The sequence below is a fragment of the Actinia tenebrosa genome, unplaced genomic scaffold (assembly GCF_029948245.1).
Source record: "Actinia tenebrosa isolate PJP-AT-01 unplaced genomic scaffold, QUT_ActTen_1.0 PGA_scaffold16__25_contigs__length_10494907, whole genome shotgun sequence".
NCBI lineage: Eukaryota > Metazoa > Cnidaria > Anthozoa > Actiniaria > Actiniidae > Actinia > Actinia tenebrosa.
Genome location: NW_028292576.1, coordinates 1,185,956 through 1,208,331, shown reverse-complemented (window position 1 = coordinate 1,208,331; position 22,376 = coordinate 1,185,956). Strand labels below are relative to the sequence as shown.

The following is a 22,376-nucleotide window of genomic DNA, read 5'->3' as shown; positions in this document are numbered from 1 at the left end:
TAGTAATTTTAACACTTAGTAAAACGATGAGATGTAAAAGTAAGTCGACTCTACGTTACAGTAATAAACGCCATGAACAACCTCTCAGGATATGAAACAATTGAAGTAATAATATGATTTATTTTACGCTTTTAGAGTTTTTTAAAACTTTAAAAAGTCCGAGATATTCTAACTAATTTGTTGAGCTTGTGGGACAGGACATAGCAACGGTAACTAAGGAGAGTCGGAACTTTGAATGGCCCATTATATGTGTAATGGTTAGTTACTCATTTCCAGAATAGAAGCAGTAAAATATACGATAATGACACATGGAAAAATATTGGCGACATTAGCCTCTAATTTTTGAAATTCGGTCCCAGACCCCCTAAATTGTAGCAAAATAATAAATAAATTTAATAAGCAAAGTTCAAATTTTCATGTTGCTATGCTTTACTTTCTCACGATGAACACTCGGATCTCAATTAATCATTTGTTTATTGTGCTATCTAGAACTGCTAAAATATGTGTGAAGTGGAAAAAAAACGTCGTGTCATTTTGACCTTGAAGTTGTGAGCCTCATATAAAGGAATTGCGCGTCCATCGCGTTTATGAAGTAAAATTCATTCCTTGTCATTCACGAATTAATCAATGAACACTCGGTATATAAAATACTAGGATTTAATGAAGATCAGTTGATAGGAAATTAAACTTGTTTGGCGCAAAAAAGTCTCAGCATTTTGCAACATTTCCGAAGCACTGTTCTTCGTAAACGACTTTGTTACATTTAGTCAAAATGTTGTTTCAGTCTTCATTTGCTTGCTAGTTGGTTTGGCTTGGTTCTGCTGGTATAGAAGAGAAATGAAATAACGATGCTGGAACAAATTCGATAGGGAAATCCTGCTTTTCCCAGGGATTTCAAGCAAGTACGTTTAGCCCCAAAATATAATTCGTTTATGTTTACTCGAAGGTTTTTGTGGAGTTATTAGAGAGTTTTAGATTGATTTTTTTTTCTCCCCGCAAACGGCAAACGTGACCACGTTTTCATAGTTTTCGTGTTTTTTACTTTACCTTTTACAAACCTTTTCACCAAGCGCAAATACTCTTTTGTTTTTCTACTACTTGGACTTTTTTGCGATTCTTTTTCAGTAATTTAAAAGAATTTTTTTACTGGTCAACTGACGTTTCACGTTTGCCGTGAACGTAAATCTAAAACTCTCTATTATCCCAAATGCGATTCTAGATATCAAAGAGAACCCTTGTTTTAATATTTACATTACTATACTTTGATATTTCCGCGGGCAACAATCGTGAAAATTACGAAACGATTGACTGACTATGACTGGTGAAAATTTGCGAATGGAAGCGATATTACAAACTCGTTTAATAGGAGGCAACCAGAGCAGATGTCGCGCTTGACAGGGCAATGTTTTCGTATTATGTGTCAAAGTTCTGCCTTGTAGCCATACATATATTAAAGTGGTGTCTTAATCTGAGACTAAAATCAACACCGGTTAGGATTTGGTGGATATATTGACCGAGACGTCAGTATTACTCTATCAGTTCCGTTCCGGTAAGATTTAATTGTTAAATTTATAAAATCTCGCTAACCCTTGAATTTCAACAGCCAACGGAAAACAAACATGCATAGACATCATTTTGCGACACGTGATATACGGCTACAGCTCCGCCCCTAGTCAGTCATTTTCTTAACATAATTGACAATTGTGAGATAATATACGTGATCCCTGTTTCATTTGCCCGCAACTGCCTCCTGATTAATGACGCAAAGACCACACGGAAAAACATGACCCATTTTAGATTTGACTGCAACTGGCAACCCAGTAATTATGATTAATTAGTTTTTAAAAGTTAACGGTAGCTCAGTGATATTAGCCATGAAAAACTCGGTAGGTTCTGGCGTTAAATTACAGTACGTGCATTATTGCACAGTTAGATGAAATAGAAGCCATCATGGAAATTATTTCCTAAAACACTCTACAATACATTGCAATTACGAATCGATCCAGTTTTTCTCCTCAACCTCGAATTAATTATTGCTAATTGATATTAGGTTTGTTCCAGGGATGATATGTATGTGAATTCATCAGCCCCGCTCTCTTCCCTGCTTAATTAATTCAGTTGCCTCGGCTTTCAAATACCTGACATCTAAAGTACAGTTAAGCCAAATTAATCATACAGCGCGGGTACATAACAGAAAACCGACTTAAGTATGAACTAATTTAATGCCAGTTCTTAGACTATTCGGGCTGCGGTTCTAATTGATAATGATAGCTAGTGACATCCAAACAGTCGAGGCTAGGTTTTTAACAAAATTATGAAGATAAACCAGGTAATAAAACTTTATTGTTTTCGAGAAAATTACTTTACCTTAATTTATTTTCTGTTAAAATATACGTATTGTTATTAAGTTAAGGCTGGTTATTTCATTAATTTTCTGCTTTACTAGTAAACATGTCAGAATGACAGCCAATACAGTCATCTTATTCAGATTGCTTTTCAATTAAGATTTTGCGGAATTTAGTTTCTTACTATTTTGGCAAATTTTATTTCATTTCCTCGGAGAGAAAATGAAATCCATTTCATCTTTATTCATTATCACCATTGACGTCGACCACTTCAAGCTCTTTATTTTCAACCCTTCCTCTTAATAAGATCGACAGTTTTAATTTACTTTATCATGTGTTAAGATGGGCAAAATAAATAAATAAATAAATATATATATATATATATGATTTTAAATTGATAAGTTCCTGCGTTGCCATGAACATATCAAGCAAGTCTGTAAGTCCTCATTCTATTTCATCTGGAACATTGCTAGAATTAGAAAGTTTCTTACTGATTCTACTACAGAGAGTGTGGTTCATGCACCTCCAAGTTGGTTGGACTATTGTAACTCACTCTACTATGGTGCCCCGAAATATCTTTTGAAAAGGCTTCAGTATATTCAGAACTGTGCAGCTAGATTAGAGTGCAAGCGAGTAAATTTGATCATGTCACTCCAGTTTTGATAAAATTGCACTGGCTTCCTGTCCGTTTCGGAATTATATTCAAGATATTGCTTATTATGTACAAGTGCTTGCATGATATGGCTCCCCCATACCTGGCTGATGCTATAAAATTGAGAAAAACTTTGCACGCTCTCAGATCTACAGCCATGGATTATCTAGAAGAACAAAATAAATTATTAAAAATAATAAAAAAAATCTAGAAGAACAAAGATCTCGTCTGGGTGACCTGTGGTGACAGATCTTTCTACGTTGCTGGACCCAAACTGTCGCATGACCTCCCACTTCAAATTAGGAAAAGTTCTTCAATCCAGTCACTCAAGAATGAACTGAAAACTCATTTGTTCAAGAACTTTGTCTCCTCTGGTTCAAAGTAAACATCAATCAAATGTGACATTTCATTAATATTGTTTTCAACATGCGTCTAATATTTATTATTTCTTTTATTGTGTAGCGCCATGAATTTTGATATGTGCGCTATATAAGTTCCATTATTATTATTATTATTATTATTATTATTATTATTATTATTATTATTATTATTATTATTATAGGCTCTTTACAGTTAACGGTCACGTGTCTGTATTGCATGGTGAGCAAAACTTCTATATTTATTTTAAATTAATGTGATTCTTTTTAGCTACTTGTAAAGAACTGAATGAAAGGATAAAAGTGAAATGAAAGTGCAACCAGTGTGTCACGAACGAAAAGTGGTTTTATTACGATCCATCTCTCGAAACCGGTTGTAGAAAGTGTGTTTGCTCGACAGTTCACCCATGGAATAGAAATGTTCATTCATATGCTATAAGTGAAATTAATCAGTACGTGATTACTGAGCTGCAAAAGGTGAATTGATTATCTGATGCACATATTTCGTTAGTAAGGAAATTCCAGGTTTCGTACTTTCTTCCTCTGTTGCCCGTCTTTATACGGTCACGCCATTTTACTTCAGACGACCTTCTTTAAATATTTTCGTCGTTCAAAATGCTCTAAATCAAATAGTGCGTCTGTTCGTCTTTTAAGTTTGATTTGAGTGCCACCGCGGAGAGCAGCAGTAAGGGGGACTCGCGAATCGCCGGCACACCCCCAAAAATGACACGGGTATAACCCGCACTTACGAGGCCCTACAGGGGGTCTTGCGCGATCGGGTGGCATCGCGAAAAGTCCTTACTGCTGCTATATTTGGGTACCGCGAACGGAGGTAAAAAATATCTTATAAATATACGATGCACGAATGTAAGAAGTTCGTTAACGACTTTTGCATAATTTGTCTAAGACCTAAAGTTAGCGTACCCAAGCCAGAACCCTTTTGGTGTTGTGGTAAGAAAATGCAAATAGAAGACGACACGTCAGCACAGTGTTACGAGTGTGGTAAGAATATTCGTAATGCCGTACCAAATGCTACCAGAGAGAAATATTACGCCAATGGAGGTCGTAAGAAAACACCTTATAAGAGAATAAAATACTTCAGGGACTGGATGAGTCATATCCAAGGTTTACATCCGGTATATTTAGACAACGAAGTAAGGAAGAAAATCATAGACCACTTAGAAGAGCCAACCCCACAAAGTCTACGGAAGACATTGAAAAAATTAAAACTAGGGAAATATTACAAAGCTATTCCCTATCTTTTGTCTGAAATTACCGGTAAGTCTATTCCCGAGGTTTCTGATATGAGCAGAGCCGAGTGGATGTTTTGTCGGCTGGATAAGGATATTCCTTATTACCCTGACGTAATTTACGAAATATTTTACAAAATAGACCCCAACCACCCGCTGTTAGGATGGATTCCGAGAAGATGAAATGTGTAGATGAAATCCCGTCGCGCTTTTTTCAAAGCAGATGTCTACTGAGCGAGCTTTCTTTGGAGTTCCTCTTTTGCCTCCTGGTAGATCTTTTTGCGAGATTCCTCGGAAAGATCTTTTACGATGGTTTTTTTATTACCCGACTTTAACTCCCCGTATTTCTTTTCCTCCGCGAGGATCAAAGAGAACTCCACGTCGTCTATGCGGCGGTCCCGCAGAGCCTGAGACACCAAGTCGGCGATGGTGTTAGCCTTTGCTCTTGCTAGGGCTATATGAGTGTCGTGCTTGGATATCTTACCGGACAATTGCTTTATAATGCCTGTCGTAACAGCGGAAAGGATGCCGCAGACGGCTCCAACGCTGGCCAAAGGAACGCCAACGACTATTCCAGGTCCGGTGAGTGAGGTAGCAACGCCGGTGCCTGTTAACGCCACGGACATGGAGCCGGAAGTTATCGCGATTTTATGTAGTATGCTTCGGGCTCTGGCGTACTTTTTTCTAACCTCTTCGTAGTGTTTCGCTTGCCCTTCTAAGTAAGCCAGGATTAAGTTCGCCTTGTTTAAACGAAAGTTCTCGGCATTTAATTCGTTGGGGCCCTCCTTAGGAAGTTCAGGATAAAGTGGAGGTGCTGATGGTATAACATCCATTATATACTAATGTACGACGCTTTTGGGAATGATATTGAGGAGCAGCCACATCACGACAACCGGGACTACTGGAATTGGAGGGCCTTTAGGAAGATGTTTCCGCATGCAGACCCTAGTAAGTTCGAAAGGAGACCCGATGGGATTTACTATAACGGCTCTAGGATGTACAGCAATGAGGACTTGGAGCCAACGCTGGTTGATCAGATAGACAATCAGCTTCAGCATTCCACGCCTACGGTACCTGTGCAGCATCCCATGGTAACGCAAGGTTGGTCAAAGGAATTATTGCTGGGTACCAGTACTTATTCGATACCCGCGGTGTCATTCGATAAACACCCAAGCCTTGACTTAACGTTGAACATGCGGGTCTCTAACAATCATTCCTTTCCGTTAAAGGTGCAAGATATCTTCAAAAACGTGCCCATTGTTCATACCACCGCTAAGGAATCTCATGAATGGTTAAGTGGTCCTAACATGCGTTATTGGCCGCCGCAATTGAACTTTGCGGTTTGGTGTGCCACTAGCGGTTGTGGGGTAAGTGCGAACTTGATGAAGAATTCAATATTCATGTTTCACTTCCACTTCACGGTGAGGCGAATACTGCATGAGATGGGCGTCATTGCGCTGCCAGGAGATGCTGCGTTTTATCCAAGAGATAATAAATACAACGTTCCGGCCTATAACAGACTTTGTAAGGAGTTTGGCGTTGTAGGGAAGGATTTTAGATGTACCGCGGGTGCTAACAATGGTTTGGGACATATTTGGGCTTATTGGGGGATTGGTGGACATGTGCTAAGTGATAAGGAAGTTCATGCATTGAATCTACGGTGGAACACGGGATATCATAAGGAAACTCACGACAGTAGCACCTTCTTCGAACCAAATGCTAAGACCACTAAGGAAGTTAGAGACGGGCCTCTGTTCAAAGACGAGGGTGGTAAGTATGCCGGGGCTAACCCGCTGATCATTAGAATTACCAACGACGAGCAAACAAAGCAATATCTTAATTTCATACCCCCAGAAGGTAAAGGACTAACCAAAGCCGGCCTTGCCCGTTTGAACCGCAGCATAGAAGCTTACGTGTATTCTATCCTTGGAGCCCAAGTAAATACCCGATCAAGCATAGTGGGGAATACGGGCGCCGCGGAAGAAACGCGAGCCGAAGCCTTGATCTTATTCGAAAGTTCGATCTTGGAGGGCGACATTAGCAAGGGCGTACAGCGTTACCAACTAGCTATACAAAATTCTAAGGCCCGACTGGACTATGCCGTAGCCCCGGGTTGTTGGTTAATGCCTAGTAATTTATCTATAAATACTGGTTCTGTAGTAGGATACAACAACAAACTTCAACGAGCTACTAAGGATATGAAGTTTGGGGTGAACGACGTGAACTCTGACACTCTTAGAAGGCACTTTGTTGAACAGCCTAAAAAAGTGCACCATACGCAACCACCTAAGAAAGTGCAGCTAACAAAAGAAGTATACCGAGCGCCTAAAAAAGAAGAGGAATATGACCATAACCTACTAAAAGCCGGCCTAGCAGTCGCGGGTGTTGGTCTGAGCTATTATATATGGCGACGAACAACCCCTACGTAGCTGGAGTAGATTGCGTTTATACGACTTACACAGGCGAGAAAAAATACAACCAGGCATCTTGGGTTGATGTCACGGGCATGTCCGTGAATTTGAATTACTCAGGAAAGAAATTGATAATATGCAGCATTTGCATTGGCACGAGTAGTCACTCCAACGTGGGCTTTAGGTTTCTGGATGACAATGGCATACTGCAGCCTATGCGTGTGAAGACAAACAACAGGGAGCCTGCGCATTTCTCCGTAGAGCCCAACCCCGGCAGTGCCGAAAATCTATCGGTTTGGACTTTTCATATGGTTGCTGATTGTCATGGGAAGGTAAAGTTACAAATAAGAGTAGACGATACTGGAAAGGTTACAGTAAATAGCATAGAAAATCAGAGAGACACCGTGTATAACCACGCAACTATTAGCACTTTAACGGCGCTTAGTCTTTAGAAGGGAATTTATCCCCTGAAATATATGAACCCACACGCGAAGGAGGATTGGCTTTCTTATCATTTAGGGGAGGAGTACTACCAGGGGGATGAGTGGTACGATACCCACCTATGGGTAAAGGTTGGAGGCTTGGGATTGATCATGTGTACCATTAACGTCAACCTATGGAATAGCTGTAATCTTGGACTTAGGATCGTAGATGAGACCAACACCCCATTATTACCATATAGGGAAAAGAAAAATAATAGGCACCCATCACACTTTACGTTTGAAGGCGCGATTACTACCAGGGAAAACCAACAGCCGGTAACTTTTCACATGATAGTTAATTGTCAATATGCGAAGCTTCAAGTTCGCCCCAGCGATACCTTTCCAAATAAGCCTCACCTTAAAGGCTTTGTTGTATTTAATGCCATAACGCAAAAGGGTGGTTTACCGGATACTGTTTGGAATCATAAGACGATTAGTACTATGACCGCCATGCCGCTAGTTCCGCATTATCAAGGCGGCGCGAATACTATCTTTACTTATCCCCAGTCGAGGACGCCTCGGATGCCTGACGACGATAAGCCCCCAGTAATACACAAGGATAAGATTAACCCTTCATCTTCTTCAGGAGTACCACTCCAATAGCTACGACTAATATCCAAATGTTATTCCCCACAAACTTTAGCAGTTCTCCGCCGGCCCTAAGTGCCAAGGAAACGACCGAACCCAGCAGCCCAGGCAAGCCGGCTGCCATCTTTTTTCCCAAGTCCGTCAGCCCATTGCCTAATTTCTTTACGCCCGCGCCCGTAGCCTTAAGTGCGGATAGGATGACTCCTACTACGCTCGAAATAGCGACCGCAAATGCCAGTGGAACGCTATACTTCAAAAGGGCTCTTTTTACCTTTTCCTTGGTGGTAAGCCCCAACTCCCTTTCCAGGTTGTCCTTTTGCGCCTGTAATTCCGCAACTCTCTCCTGAAGGGTTTCTACTTCCTTTTGGGCTGCCTCCCTTTCCTCTTCGGGGCGAGCTTGGTCGTTGATTATTTCCCGCTGCCGCTCTATTTGCCCCTCCAGGTCTTCGATAGCCTGATCTCTTTGCCGGATTTGCTCCTCCTTAGTGTTAATTTCGGCAACCAACTGCCGCCGTTCCTCTAAAGAGCCAGCTATGGTGGTACGTAAGTTCTTAGCTTCTTCCTTGCTTATGTCTAGGTCTTGCAGGGCAAGTTCGAAGGCTTTTTGGGCTTGGTTCCTATCGCGCAGGGCTTTGTCTGTTTGTTCTCTAAGTTCTATCATTCTTTGGTTTTTATCGTTAATTTCTCTCTTTTGAGCATCGAGAAGTAGTCGGTTTTGTCTCATGTAATCTGCTTCCCTTTCCTCCATTGTTTCCTTTAGTCCTTCGACTTCCCTTATTGCTTCGATGCCCTTTTGTTGCCGCTGCATTAGGGTCTTGAACTTTTCAAAGACTTCGCTGGTGTTTTCATCGTTTTCTCTTAGTCTTTCCACCAAATTAGGCCTTCCTAATGCGTCTTTGATTTCTTTTGGGAGATTACTGGTGAGCCTGTCGGAGTCTTTCCTTTGGTAGAGATTATACCACTTATCCCTTCCTTGGTACTGGATTTGAATTTGCCCCTTATCTCCGGTTTGGAAATTAAGGCGGGCCAAGTCCACATTTGGAAATTTCTCCCTTACGTCGTCTAAAAGCCCCCTTAGCATTTCAGTTTTTAGGTCTGTGGAATCCAAGTTTTGCAATTCCAAGTACTCCGGAATAGATCTCCCCCGGTTCCTCGATTGCCACTTGTCCTTTAAGGAACGCCAGGCCTCGCGGGCCCTACTTCCGAACCTATTTCGAAGCCTATCCCAAATATACTCGCGGGACACGTCGTCATTTGGGATTAACGTATCGTATTCTTCGTCGTTAATATCGACTTGGCCTTCTTCGGTAAGGGGGTCAAAATCCGTTCCTTCTACTTCCATTATATATGATAAGCTCAAAGTTAAACCCCAACGTATTATCTAAGCAGGTTGGCGGACTGAAAGCAGAACGCACCTTTCACCGGGTCACATTCACGCCATCCAGCGCAAAGCCGGGGGAGACGCTGTACGTGGGCGTGCCCCGTCTAACGGATAACCTAGTCTTAGTTCCTGGCACCCTGGCTTTAAGGTTCGACCTAGCAATACAACCAAGCACCAAGGACAAGCGCTATACCGTCAATAATGTGGGTAGGAACCTCGTCTCTAAGATGAGAATCAAGTTCGCAGGGGAATCCCTCTTGGATTTGAATAGGTACGATTTGTACACCACGTATAAGGATCTGTGGCTAACAGCCTTCGACCGTGCACAAAAGATAGAGCAGGGAATTGGAAGCGTTATTCTTCGTAAGCTTCGCAGCGATACTAACCCCGCGCCTACGGACTCCAGCGGAGCAACCGCAGTAGCAGACGCAACGAGGGTAAAGACCGCCTATGGTAGCAAGTACGTTATCCCTTTGGATTTCGAAGTGATTACGAGTCATGGCGTGTATTACCCAAGACAGTTATCCGAGTTACAGTTTGAAGTAACCTTGGCGGACACTACGAATGTCATATGGAGGCATGAACAGCGCAATCAGTGGAGCCGTGGATCCCTATTCTATCACCAACTTAGAGCTACAGTACGAAACGGTATACAGCGAAGAGCTGGCCCGTAGCGCCGGCATGGAATATAGCGCCGGAAAGGCATTCCTTTACGACCACGTAGTGATGTATAAGACGTTCAGCTTCCTGGATAAGACGGATGAGGTTATCAACCAAAGCATTAACCTCCCACGAAGAAGTCTCACGGGGTTGATGCTGGTGTTTGCCAAACCCTACGAGGCCGGCAAGCGCGACTCCGAGGCCTTTCACAACCCCAACATTACTAACGTGGGGGTGAATATCAACGGAGTCCCAAACAAGGTTTACTCCCAGGGGATAAAGCCCGCAGACGTGTACAGAGAGGTCATGCGCAAGTTTGGCGACCAAATTAGCCCCGAGGAATTCTTTAAGGACAAATATGCGTTATGGATTGACATGCGCACCATCAACGACGAAGACCTGCATGGTCAGGGTTTACGTTTAGTAAATACGCAGGATGGGATAACATTGGAGATCAAGCGCACCAAGAACGCCAGTGCGGGCGACGGCGACAAAATAAACTGCTACGTTTTCGTGGTGTCTGACGCGCAACTGAGCGTAGAAATGAATCAGCTAAAGAGCGTTGCCTATTGATGGCCATAAAAAATATGCTATATATACAATGCTTCGCGTATTTCAAAACAACGAAACCAAACTGCAATGCATAGTGCAAGGCGAAACTTTGTACTTCAAAGCAAAGGAAGTGGCGCTAGCGCTGGGTTACGAGCGCCCAAAAGATGCAATTAAGGCGCATGTTCGCGATAAATACAAGGTAAAGCTTAGCAAACTTAGAGTGGAGGTGAATCGCCTCCCCTCTTATTCACAGCCTAATTCCCTGTACGTAACTGAATCTGGGTTGTATCAGTTGATATTTAGCTCTAAGATGCCAACGGCAGAGACATTCCAGGATTGGGTTTTAGAGGAAGTTCTCCCTACCCTCAGGAAAACAGGTAAGTATGAAATAGAAAGGCGCTTTGACGGTCCAAACAAGTTGGTATTCAAAATAGAAAATGAGTTGGACCTGCATAAAAAGGTAGTGGACTACATCCGCAGGGTTTACCCCCAAATGCTCATAGCCCCTGGTCTAGGTGAACTGCAGGATTCGGACGGCAAACGTATAAAGTGCTGGCAGAAAGGATATCAACGCGGCCAACCCGACTTAATGATCTTGAATGCGCACACACATTACCGCGGTTTCTGTATAGAGCTAAAGACTCCGAAAGGCAACGGCAGGTTATCTGAGGATCAGCAACTACTCTTACAGAGGTATGAAGAAAACGGTTATAAAGTAATGATCAGCAACGACTACGACCACATCTGCAGGGAGATCACTGCGTATGCTGAACACCTACGAATTCCCTGCAGGTGGTGCTGTAAGGTCTTTAAAACCAGTGAGACTTTGGCAACACACTTAAAGATATTTCATAGAATATATGGACAAGGATAAATTTAACAAGTTAAAGTTCATACAAACGCACTGGAGGGATTTAACCGTGGGGGAGATTTACGAGATAAAGAATTACGTGGTCTTCGAAGACATCGACCGCCTGCGTTTGGTCTTAAAGAATAAAAAAAGAACATACACCCTTTGGGCGCCTGATAGGATAAGGTACGCTATTGAAGGGCAGGACGTTACCCATGTTATGAGTCATGGTAAAAAAGATGGCAGGTGGGTATTTGACGTAGTCAAGTATGAGCCCGAGAGTCCTCTGCATTCGTAAGGACGTCTAATAGGGTCCGCTGCGCTTTAGGATCCGCGGAGCACCAATGCCCCACAAAGGATCCTTCGAAAAATGAACTGCCGCAATGAAGGCAGGTGTATTTTTTACGCGGAGTGGGGATTTCAGGGATTATGCAATCAGCTGGTAGTTCGCACGTAATGCAGTCCATATATTGAAAGGGTGATTAGGAATCCGGCGGCTGCGTAGGCTAGCATATACCTTTAAAATGGGTTCTTATTTTTATTTATTATTATTAGATTATGCAAGCGCCCTTTAAAAGGGGTCCTTATTTTTATTTATTATTATTCATTATCCTTAATAATAATAAATAAAAATAAGAATGGGATTTGAGACTCTTTGCACAAACCCTACTTTACTATTTTAAGCCGCCTACTAATCCTTACGGGCTTTCCTTGCGGCCTCATTGCCAGCATGCCAAGCTTCGAAGCGATCTAAGTACTCCTTAAAGCCGCCTTGACCCTCATACAAACACTGCCAAATATGTTGACCGCTCCTTTGACAGCCGCAGCGCTCACAAGTTGCCTCCCAATATTCCCTATCTTCCCACCTTACGCCTTCAACGCAGTCAAACTCCGCAAAGCGCTGGTCAATTTCCTTCTTCCGGGGCGTTAACTTCCTTTGGGTTTCCACGGGACAACATCGTGCAGCAACGTCGCCGTGCTCCTCGCAAGCCACGCTCAGCAGGTCGTAATTGCCGCGGCACCGATGTCGATGCCATTCGTCGTTCTTGTCCTCCTCGCAGCGCTCACATACGTTCTTTAGGCAAACGCGGTTATCCACGTGGTAATCCAACATCTGCGCGCTGCTAAAGAGTCGATTACACTCCTTACAACGCCTTTCGCGTGCCTTCTTAGCGCATACCTTCTTTTCCAGGTGGTATTTTAACATTTGCTTACTGCTGAACTCCTTGTTACACCGCGTGCACTCCATATATAATAAGGATTTAATAACCACTATAAGGGATATCGCATGAAGTCCTGCACGCTTTCCTTCGCCCAGCCTTGCGTATCATATATTTCAAAAGTGTCTTAGAATGTTGACGTTTAGGTTAAATCTTTGTTAAGACACCCCAGAAACTATTTCAAAAGTGTCTCAGAATGTTGACAATAAGGTTAAATCTTTGTTAAGGATGCCTGGAAACTATTTCAAAAGTGTCTCAGAATGTTGACGTTTAGGTTAAATCTTTGTTAAGACAGTTGAAGATATGTTCCTCTTCTCTAACACAACCACAACGATCGCACTCCTGCCTCCAATACTCCCTTTTAGTCCACGGAACGCCTTCGGCGCGTTCAAAAGAGGGGAAAGTACGGACTATCTTCTTATGGTAATCTATGCGATTCCTTAAGTAATCCTCTTTATGCGGGCAGCGACACATCAAATCCGCACATTGGTAGCAATCCACGCCTTCCAAGTCGTAAGCGCGGGAGAGAAACCTATAATCATGCGTTCTCCGGTGCGTCTGTAAACGTTGACGACTACTAAGTATCTTATTACAGAAACTACACTGTCTGGTTCGATTACAGACGCCCCTTTTCAGATGCTGCTGCATTTCGAAGGGGTTGTGGAATTCCTTATTACAGTCCTTACAAAGCCCACAAATGCGTTTATCCTGATGTCGTTGCATCTTTTGAACGGTGCTGAATTCCTTACCGCAATCCTTACAAGCGCGGCTAAGGGGTTTCTTTGTACAAACGCCGCGACGAACGTGGTATTGAAGTCTTTGTTTGGTGCTTAACACCTTCTTACACAACAAGCAGTCCATATATACTTAACAATATCTTAGCCTCCATTTAACATCCTTAACAAAGATTTAACCTTATTGTCAACATTCTGAGACACTCTTTGAAATAGTTTCCAGGCATCCTTAACAAAGATTTAACCTTATTGTCAACATTCTGAGACACTCTTTGAAATAGTTTCCAGGCATCCTTAACAAAGACTTAACCTTATTGTCAACATTCTGAGACACTTTTTAAATAGTTTCCACATATACTTAACAAAGATTTAACCTTATTGTCAACATTCTACGGGGGATATCGCATGAAGTCCTTAACGAACTCCTTAGCCCACGTTGCCATCGTTATCAGCGCGCCAAACCGTTCTGCACGCTTCAGACCGCACATTTCATCGTACAACTCCTGCACGCGCTCTTTTAACCGGTCTATCTCCTCCCTTTGCATTTCTATGGTGTCTCTTTTATCTTTTGCGTCGGCGACAATTCTTTGCACTGCTTCCACTGGCTCCATATATATCAGGGAACAAGTTCCCTTCGAAAGAAGGGATATAATGAACCCAGATCACATGCCCTGTAACGCTCTAATAGTAGGACCCACCGGCTGGGGAAAGACCCAGTTCGTCGTGGAGCAGCTATTAGGACCCTTTAGATACCGCTTCGACTACATAGTGCTGCTTTGCCCCACCTACGTGAATAACCGCACCTGGACGGGCATAGGAGTGAAAGATGACGACTTCTTTGTAGATATCTTAGACCCTAACGAGTTATCCAGCCATCTTAAGTTCTGGCACAAACAATTCCCTAAAGATACACAGACTTTACTCATACTGGATGACATTGCCTGCGGGGACGACGTAAAAAGGCGCACTTCCGAGCTCGTTAAACTCGCCTTCAGCGGTAGACACGACAATATCAGCGTTTGGTTGCTCTCGCAGCAGCTTACCAGCGTCTCTAAGCCCTTCAGGGAAAACATAGGCTCCCTGGTCGTATTTTATACTCCGAGCCGGAGTGACCTGGAAACCATCTTAAGCGACTACGGCGGTGAGATATCCAAGGAACAGTTGCATGAATACATGCGGCATTTAAAAACGCACCAACATTCCAAGATGATCTTCTCTTTGAGGTTTCCGTATTCCATTAACATATATGGAGATTGAGCAGCTCTTAGATGAAGTCCCCACGCAGCTAGATGAAAGTAACCTCAAGGAACAACTTAACATCCTGGTGTCTTCGGGGAAGTGTAAAGAAATGATAGGCAAGGAACTTACCCATGAGCAAGTTAACAAGTTGTCAGAAGAGGAAGTCAAAAAGTTCCATAAGAGGTACGAGGCCGCCCTTGCAAGTAAGACCACGGACGCCGTCGCAGACTCCGCTATCCGACTTGCAACTAAATTGCTTGGACTCGCGCTGCCCATAGACGACGTGGAGCAACTGCGGAAGGACATTAGCGAGGACTATGTCATCGCTCAAGAACTTAAGATAACCTGTGGGTGGTTGTCTTTGAAGTGCGGTAAGTTAATGGCAGTCGCCTCTGCGGCTTTGCACGTAGCTCAGCATGTCGACTTGAAGGAACTTACGACGTCTTGGAAGGACTTTAAGAAGGACAGGGACGTTGAAAAGGTCTTCCAGGCAGCACTTGCTGAGGTACCTGATCAAGTCGCCTCAAGTACCTAGTTAAGTCATTCGTAAGTACTTAGTCAGGTCATTCGTAAGTACTTAGTCAAGTCACCGTAAGTACTTAGTCAAGTCATTCGTAAGTACTTAGTCAGGTCATTATTAAGTCATTGTCAAGTCGTCATCAAGTTACTTGTCAAGTCCTTCAAGTCCCTTAATATAAGATGAGTGGCACCGAAGAACAACCAGAAAAGGCTCCCGTAGAAGATACCAAGATTACCAAGGCTAAATCTCCAGGCAGAGTTGCCGCGGGGAAGAAGCTCGCGGAGATGAATAGGAAGAACAAAGCCAAAAAAGAAGAAAAGGGGGAGGAAAGAGAAGAGGAATCCTTCATTAATCCTGGGTACGTCATCGGCGCGTTAGGAGTCATCATAGCTGCAGGCAGCCTCTACTTACAATGGCGGGCAACGAAAAAGGTAGAACCACCAACATATCACGCGCCCGTGCACGCACCTGTGGAACCAGCTGTTAGAAAAAGTAAGATCCCTGAAATGGAGTAATAACCTTCTCGCTCTGTAATATAATGTCAACCGCGTTATTGAAAACTGTTGAAGAAGCAGCTATCATTACTTCCATCGTTGCGGGTATTGGTTGGGTAAGTAAAAAGGTGCTCAAAGAAGACTTTACTGAAGACCCAAGCAAGAGCTTTGCTAATTTTGCTAAGATGACCGCTGCCGTAGGCGGGGCTATCATGGTAAAGGATTACCTACGGAAGGAAAAGTACCTCCCTACGGTGTAATATATATGGCTAGTTTAATCGCAGGTGGAGTTATTGCAGCTTTAGCATTCACTGGAGCTAATTATGGTGGTCAGTATTTGGATCGATTAGTCAGAGGCGACAAAAGCGGAGAATTAGCCGCCGAAAGAAAGAGGCACGACTTAGCGCTGGAGAAATATCAAAGGGACGTGGCGGCTTGGAATGAAAAAAGACAAGCTTACAGGGATTGGTTGGATAAGAACTACCAAGACAAGATGCAGGCAGACAAGAACTTCGAAAATACAGACTACGCCTTTAAGCTCTATGCGCAAGCACACCCCGACTTTAGAATGAGAAAGCCACAGTTTAAGAATTACTACCAGCCTTCTAAGAAACAAAAAGATAGTGAGCTGGTCTTCGTAGGAGTCGCAGGGCTGGCAGGAGGCGTAGCTTTGGCGTATCTGCTCTGAGCTGCGCTCAGATCACTAGAAGGGCACTTGTCCCCTGTAATATATGATCGTCTTTTTGGAAAGCGACAAGAATGACTTTACCACTTACTTGAATCCCCCCATCAAAGCCTGTAAGGTTCGGTTGGTTAGTTGCTCTTTGTACAATTCTTGGTATAATTTAATTAATGGCTTTGTCATCGGAACTTCCGGCACCAAACCAAAAATACCAGATTCCCATTACACCCCCATAACACTGGCTAAGGAGCTAGCAAAGCATGGATATACTCTTACCACAGGATTACCCCATGAAATGAAATTCAAGAAAAATAATGGAAGCGCTAATTTGAAGGACAGTTCATTGGTAGAACTCCTGGGCCTTACTAGTACCACGATAAATAGCGGCAGTACGTATGATGTGAAATGGAAAGTCGCATCCTCTTACGAAGTCTATTGCGATTTAGTCCATAGTTACAACAATGGAGAAAAGTCTTCTCTTATGTCCAAGTTTCTGCCCAAAGGTAATCCATTTGACCCAGTAGAATACGCTCCCATTTCTTTAAGCTATGACTTGTCTAATTTGGTAGAAAGCATAAACATCACCATCAAAGTGGACGGAAAGACGGTGGATTTCAACGGACGCAAGATCAATCTCGTTTTGGAATTCATATAATGGGCTGCGTAGAGGACAAACTTAAAAAGATTTACTATGGGCCCGAAGGCTATTGGAGAGGAGCGTCAGCTATTAAGAAACTCGCGACCGCGGCCAGGGTATCAGAAGAAACGGCTAAGAACTGGCTAAGAAAACAAACCCTCTGGCAGGTTTATCTTCCCGTGCCTAAGTACATTCCCAGGCCCAGCTTCACCGTAAATACCCCCAATGAAGTTCATCAGGCGGATTTGCTCTTCTTACCGCACGACAAGGTGAGAAGAAAGACCTATAGGTACGCTTTGACCGTAGTCGATATCGCAAGCAGATACAAGGACGCCGAACCCATAGCCAGCAAGGATTCTGAGGAAGTCGCAGAAGCCCTAGGTAGGATTTATAAGCGCGTCTTGAAATGGCCCAAGCTGCTGCAAGTGGATGCGGGGACGGAGTTCATGGGCGTGGTTACTAAGACCCTGAAAGACCACGACACTAAGATTAGGAGAGCCGAAGCTGAGTACCACAGGGGTCAGAGCATCGTTGAAAGATTCAATAAGACCCTGGCCGAGCGTCTCTTTGGGTACCAGTATTGGAAAGAGCTGGAAGATCCCTCCAAACGCAACAGGGAATGGACTCAGAGGCTCCCCCAGGTCATCGCGGCTTTGAATAACGAGGCGGCCAGGGCTACGGGAATGAAACCCAAGGATGCTATGAAGAAGAAACACGTGGAACACAAGTCCTACGTCAGAAGTTCGAGGGCGGTCGGACTGAAGGAAAAAAAGCTACCCCGCAACATAGTGGTCAGATACCTCTATCAGCCGGGGGAACTCGAAGGCGGCAATAAGAGAGCCACGGATCCTAACTGGTCTTTGGAAACGTATGAGATTTCGAAGTCCGTCACCAAGGAAGGGCAACCTGTGTTGTATTACCTAGATGGCCCAAGTCGCGGATTCGTCAAGGAAGAGCTGCTCATAGTCCCCAAAGACTCAGAGTAGTGCTGCTCCACGCGCCCGATTACACTCTAGGCATGTCAGTCTTACGTTGCCTCTACAATGCCCGCGTTTGTTATTTATACGATCCACGGAGAACTGCTGATCGTCATTTGGGTCAAACCTCCATAGTAGAGGTATGTTACATTTGGCACACCTTGCCCCTTCCTTATAGACGTCGTCCACGCATAGGTCGAACGTCATATTTTTTTCTTCGTCGTGTCTTTTGTAGCGAAGGAGTTTCTTAGCAATGTTTTCTTCGGCTATGTTTTCCGGTGTCTTATCGTAACGCATTTGCGGCCCCCAGGCTCTTTTTAGTTGCTTGGCATATTCTACGCGGCTTACGGCGGTGTATATCAAATTACTCCAACACAGCCGCTGGTCTATGATCCATAAGGTCTCTTTCATGGTAAGTCCCTGCGCGCTGTGGACTGTCATGCAATAACCCAAGCGCCAGTCTGGGTGGGAGGTAATTCTTTCCACCTTTTCTATGGGCACCCAGGCTTTATCGTGCGTTACAGCGTTCTGCAGTTGAACGTCGGTACCAGGTACGCAGACATCTCTTCTTTGCATGCGGGTATCGTGGGGTTTGTAGCAAACAGGCACCAAATGACTAGGAAAGCGCTCCTGGTGTATTTCGAACAGGTCTTTCTGTATGCGGGCCTGTGCTGCGCGCTTGCTGCTTAACACCAGATCCTTTGGATGCCATGTGTAAAGGAAGTCCTCGTATTTCTTCGCTCGTATGTGCTTACGTAGTATCTTGTTTTGTTTCGTGTCGCTAAGGCCCCTTAATTCCGCCTTTAATTTACGTACTTGGTCTTTGCTGCGGTAGTCGGTGTTGATTTCTTCACAGTGGTCTACCATTCCTTTTAACCATTCGTGGGGCATTTCTCCGGCTATTGGAGGAGGTTGGCATGGATCCCCAGCAAATATCACCTGGCATTTCCCTTTTAGGAAGTCTACGAACTCCTGCAGTATTTCCAAGGGAACGGTGCAAATCTCGTCCCAAAGTATTATCGGAGGTATGTCGTGTACTGCCTCCGGTACCCACTTTTGGCCATTCCAGCGAAAGAAGCTGTGGTAGGTTTGCGCGTCGTAACCCATCTCCGTTAATTCCCTTTCCAAACGATGCGTAGGAGTTAACACCTTTATCTTTGGAAAGAGTTCCAAAACCCTGGTGGTCTTACCACTACCACCCGTTCCGTAAAGGTAAGAGAAGCGTTGGTAGGAAATGGGGTCCGTAACTAACGGTAATGGCTCTTCTGTGGGGGTAATGGCGCCTTTTGTGTGTCCACCATGATATTCCACACGTTCTCTCCAGGCTTTTATCTCTTCGTCTTTAACGCGCCATTGACCACTTTCCGCTAACTCGTCTTCGGTGTAGAACTCCTGCATCTTTTCTAACACTTCGGGCTTTACGTACAGGGAATCCGTGGCTACACGTGGTATGTCCTCTTTGTCGAACCGTAGCAGCATCGCAAGAAGGTTAATGTGCGCATATGCTAACATACTGGCGCGTAAATGGTAATATTGCGGTCTGTGATCTTGGTAGTAACACAGTGCATTCCACTTATGTTCTTTTTGACCTTCTACGAAGTAGTTCCACTTTTCCACAGATACCATCGATCCATCATCATGTGCGCGCTTTACGAGGAAGCTTAACTCTCCTTCGTCCGTTATTAAGCGTCGCTGCATATGTTTTTCGCCTTCTTTTGCGCCCTGAGTGAACTTTCCTATGACAACCCGCGCGGTGGGGTTATGCTCAGGTAACCATTTTGTGAAGGAGGAGTGACACAATATGGTTTCGTGGGCGGTGTACGTCATAAGTTTATGCTCTTCAAAGAACTTTAACAACGGCACGGGAATCCATTCCTTCTCCTGTAAATGTTTACCATACCACGCGTAAATTATGGGGTGTAAGCCCTTTGCTAACTTCCATGAGGTTAATCTTACAAACCCCGTAGCTGGGGCGTCATAGCTGCCGTCTAAGGACACACGAAAGAACTGTGAGTCTGGATGTCCGTAGCGGTCATAATACTCCTTACAATCCCCCAATCCTTTAAAACTTGCGGGGTAACAGTGTTTCATGTCTAAGGAGACGTATTCGTTTTCGTCATACTCCATGTTCCACAGACCTCCATGACCATGCTCTACACAGGCTTTGGCTATGTCGGCGAATTCCTTAGGCGTGGACTTCCATCCGTTCCTCTTCTTTGCGGCTAAGAAGTCCAAACTACGAGAGCTAAGGACCTCGTCTGAGAAGTCTTCCCCTAAGGTTTCACAGGCACTTTGAATGCGTTGGTGTTCAATTTCGGGGCGGTAAAGAGTACCATCCTGCGTCATAAACTGACTTCCTTCCGAATCCATCAACCAAACGGAGTTTTCGTGGACTAATTCTACCAACGGAGAAGCTTTATAGACCTTAGTTTCCTTCTTTTTGGGGAACCTAAGTTCTCGCCAAGCGTGTCCATTGTGTTGGTAAATGATTATGGGGGCACCTCTACCTCCGTATTTGTGCGTACCTGGGTAAATGAACCCGTCAGTGATATCTTTTACGTGTATGCGGCGTTCTAAGGCAGTCTCTAACTTCTTGATGTTGTCTATGGTGGCTCCGGCCTTATAAGTGTCTTTTTCCTTTTTTCTGATGGCTTCTCTTCTCTTTAAAGTTAACTTACTACCACGGGTGGAGTCCTCAAAGAACTCTCTTACTAACTTCGCAACACAGTTACCTGGATGTCGCATTGGTTTGAGCTTCTTAACGTCGGGCTTCTTAATCTCGTACGCACCGTAAATGACCACAGTAACTGGGTAAGCGACCTCGTAAAACATCATGTCAATGCCTACTAACGCTCCCGGGCGCGTATTTTCACTTAAGACAAACAGGTTTTGCTTACCTGACGCCCGAATAGGATTACGGCCCTTTTCGATTATCCACTCGCCGTCTAAATACTTTATAAACGTCAACTCCAAACGGTAGTTACCTTCGGGCATCATGTCGATAATTTTTTCTGCTCTTTCTTCGTTCATCGTCTCATCTGTATCTCCCTCCATAAATGTTGTGAAGGCAAAGTCGGCGTCCAGGCGATCCAACACCTGAGTTCTTAGCTTACGCACAGTTTTGTTTCGTATGCTCTTGATGGCGTCCATCTATATCTAAGGAATATCTTAACCTCCGTTTGCGGTACCCAAATATAGCAGCAGTAAGGACTTTTCGCGATGCCACCCGATCGCGCAAGACCCCCTGTAGGGCCTCGTAAGTGCGGGTTATACCCGTGTCATTTTTGGGGGTGTGCCGGCGATTCGCGAGTCCCCCTTACTGCTGCTCGGAGAGCGGTGGTCGTAGAGGTGTCTTTGGCAACCGGGCCACAGTCCACAGTCCACCGCCCATGCCATTGCCACCTGGTACCCGCCATATCTAGAGAGGTGGATATACTTACCATACTCCTCCAAATTTCTGAGAGGTGAGTGGGAGGGAGCAATAATTTCACGAGTGCTTGGTACAACCGAACACAACGACGAAGCAGCCACATTGCAAACCATGCCAATACCCCTTAACCATGATGGGCACCCCGTCTACTGTCGCGCGCTAAGGCGAAACCGTTGACCAATTGGAATCGGTTCGTTCGACATGAGTGAACGAATGAATCATTCAGTATAGAAAGATGCATGGGATAAGAAGAAATTTAGCTCAGGACAGCTTGTATCAAGCTATTATAATGTCTAGTATAGAATAAGGCGCATAGATGCATCATATTTTTTGTAATAATAGTTGTAATAATAATAACGATCCTGTGTGTTGTAAGAGTGGCAACTTGGAATACTGGCATTATGGCCGCGAAAATAAAAACGTAAATCATCGCCTTCTGGAGCGAAAAATAGTTTAACAGCAACTGTCATTACTGGCAAAATAATTTTAAATATTTACATATCATAACATAATTTCTCTTCCAGAGTTTCAGAGGATTAGTGCCCCATCCCCGCTCCTCAAGGCCAAACAGCGTCTCATGATTAAACAAATTATTATTTTTTTTTGAGAAATAAAAACGCAGGGATATAAATAGCTAGAACTGTCTAACTGTCTAGTAACATTAAGGAAATATTTGAGCTCCATTCACAGATATTCTTATCATGTGGAGATTGGGTTAAAAGCCAAGATGTCTTGTTCTCCTAGCCATCAGTCGTGACAAGAAATTCAGTTTGTTGGCATTAGTAAACAAATCTTTGAAACCATAGAAATGGCGAAAAGAAATGCCAGCAAAATTTCAGCTGTTCCCGCTATGTTTACCCTTGTCTCAAACGAACCAATCAAAGAACTGGATATT

At 43.9% G+C, this 22,376-nt stretch overlaps 1 long non-coding RNA gene across 1 annotated transcript; it reads right to left on the bottom strand.

The window, feature by feature from the left end:
• Positions 1–683: 683 nt before the first annotated feature.
• LOC116293866 (uncharacterized) lies at positions 684–21,659 on the bottom strand. Its single transcript, XR_004196862.2, has 3 exons — positions 21,492–21,659; positions 3,101–3,163; positions 684–821 (listed from the first exon to the last, which is right to left on the bottom strand). It is a non-coding gene; the product is annotated as an uncharacterized LOC116293866 (long non-coding RNA).
• Between the last annotated feature and the right edge of the window lie 717 nt (positions 21,660–22,376).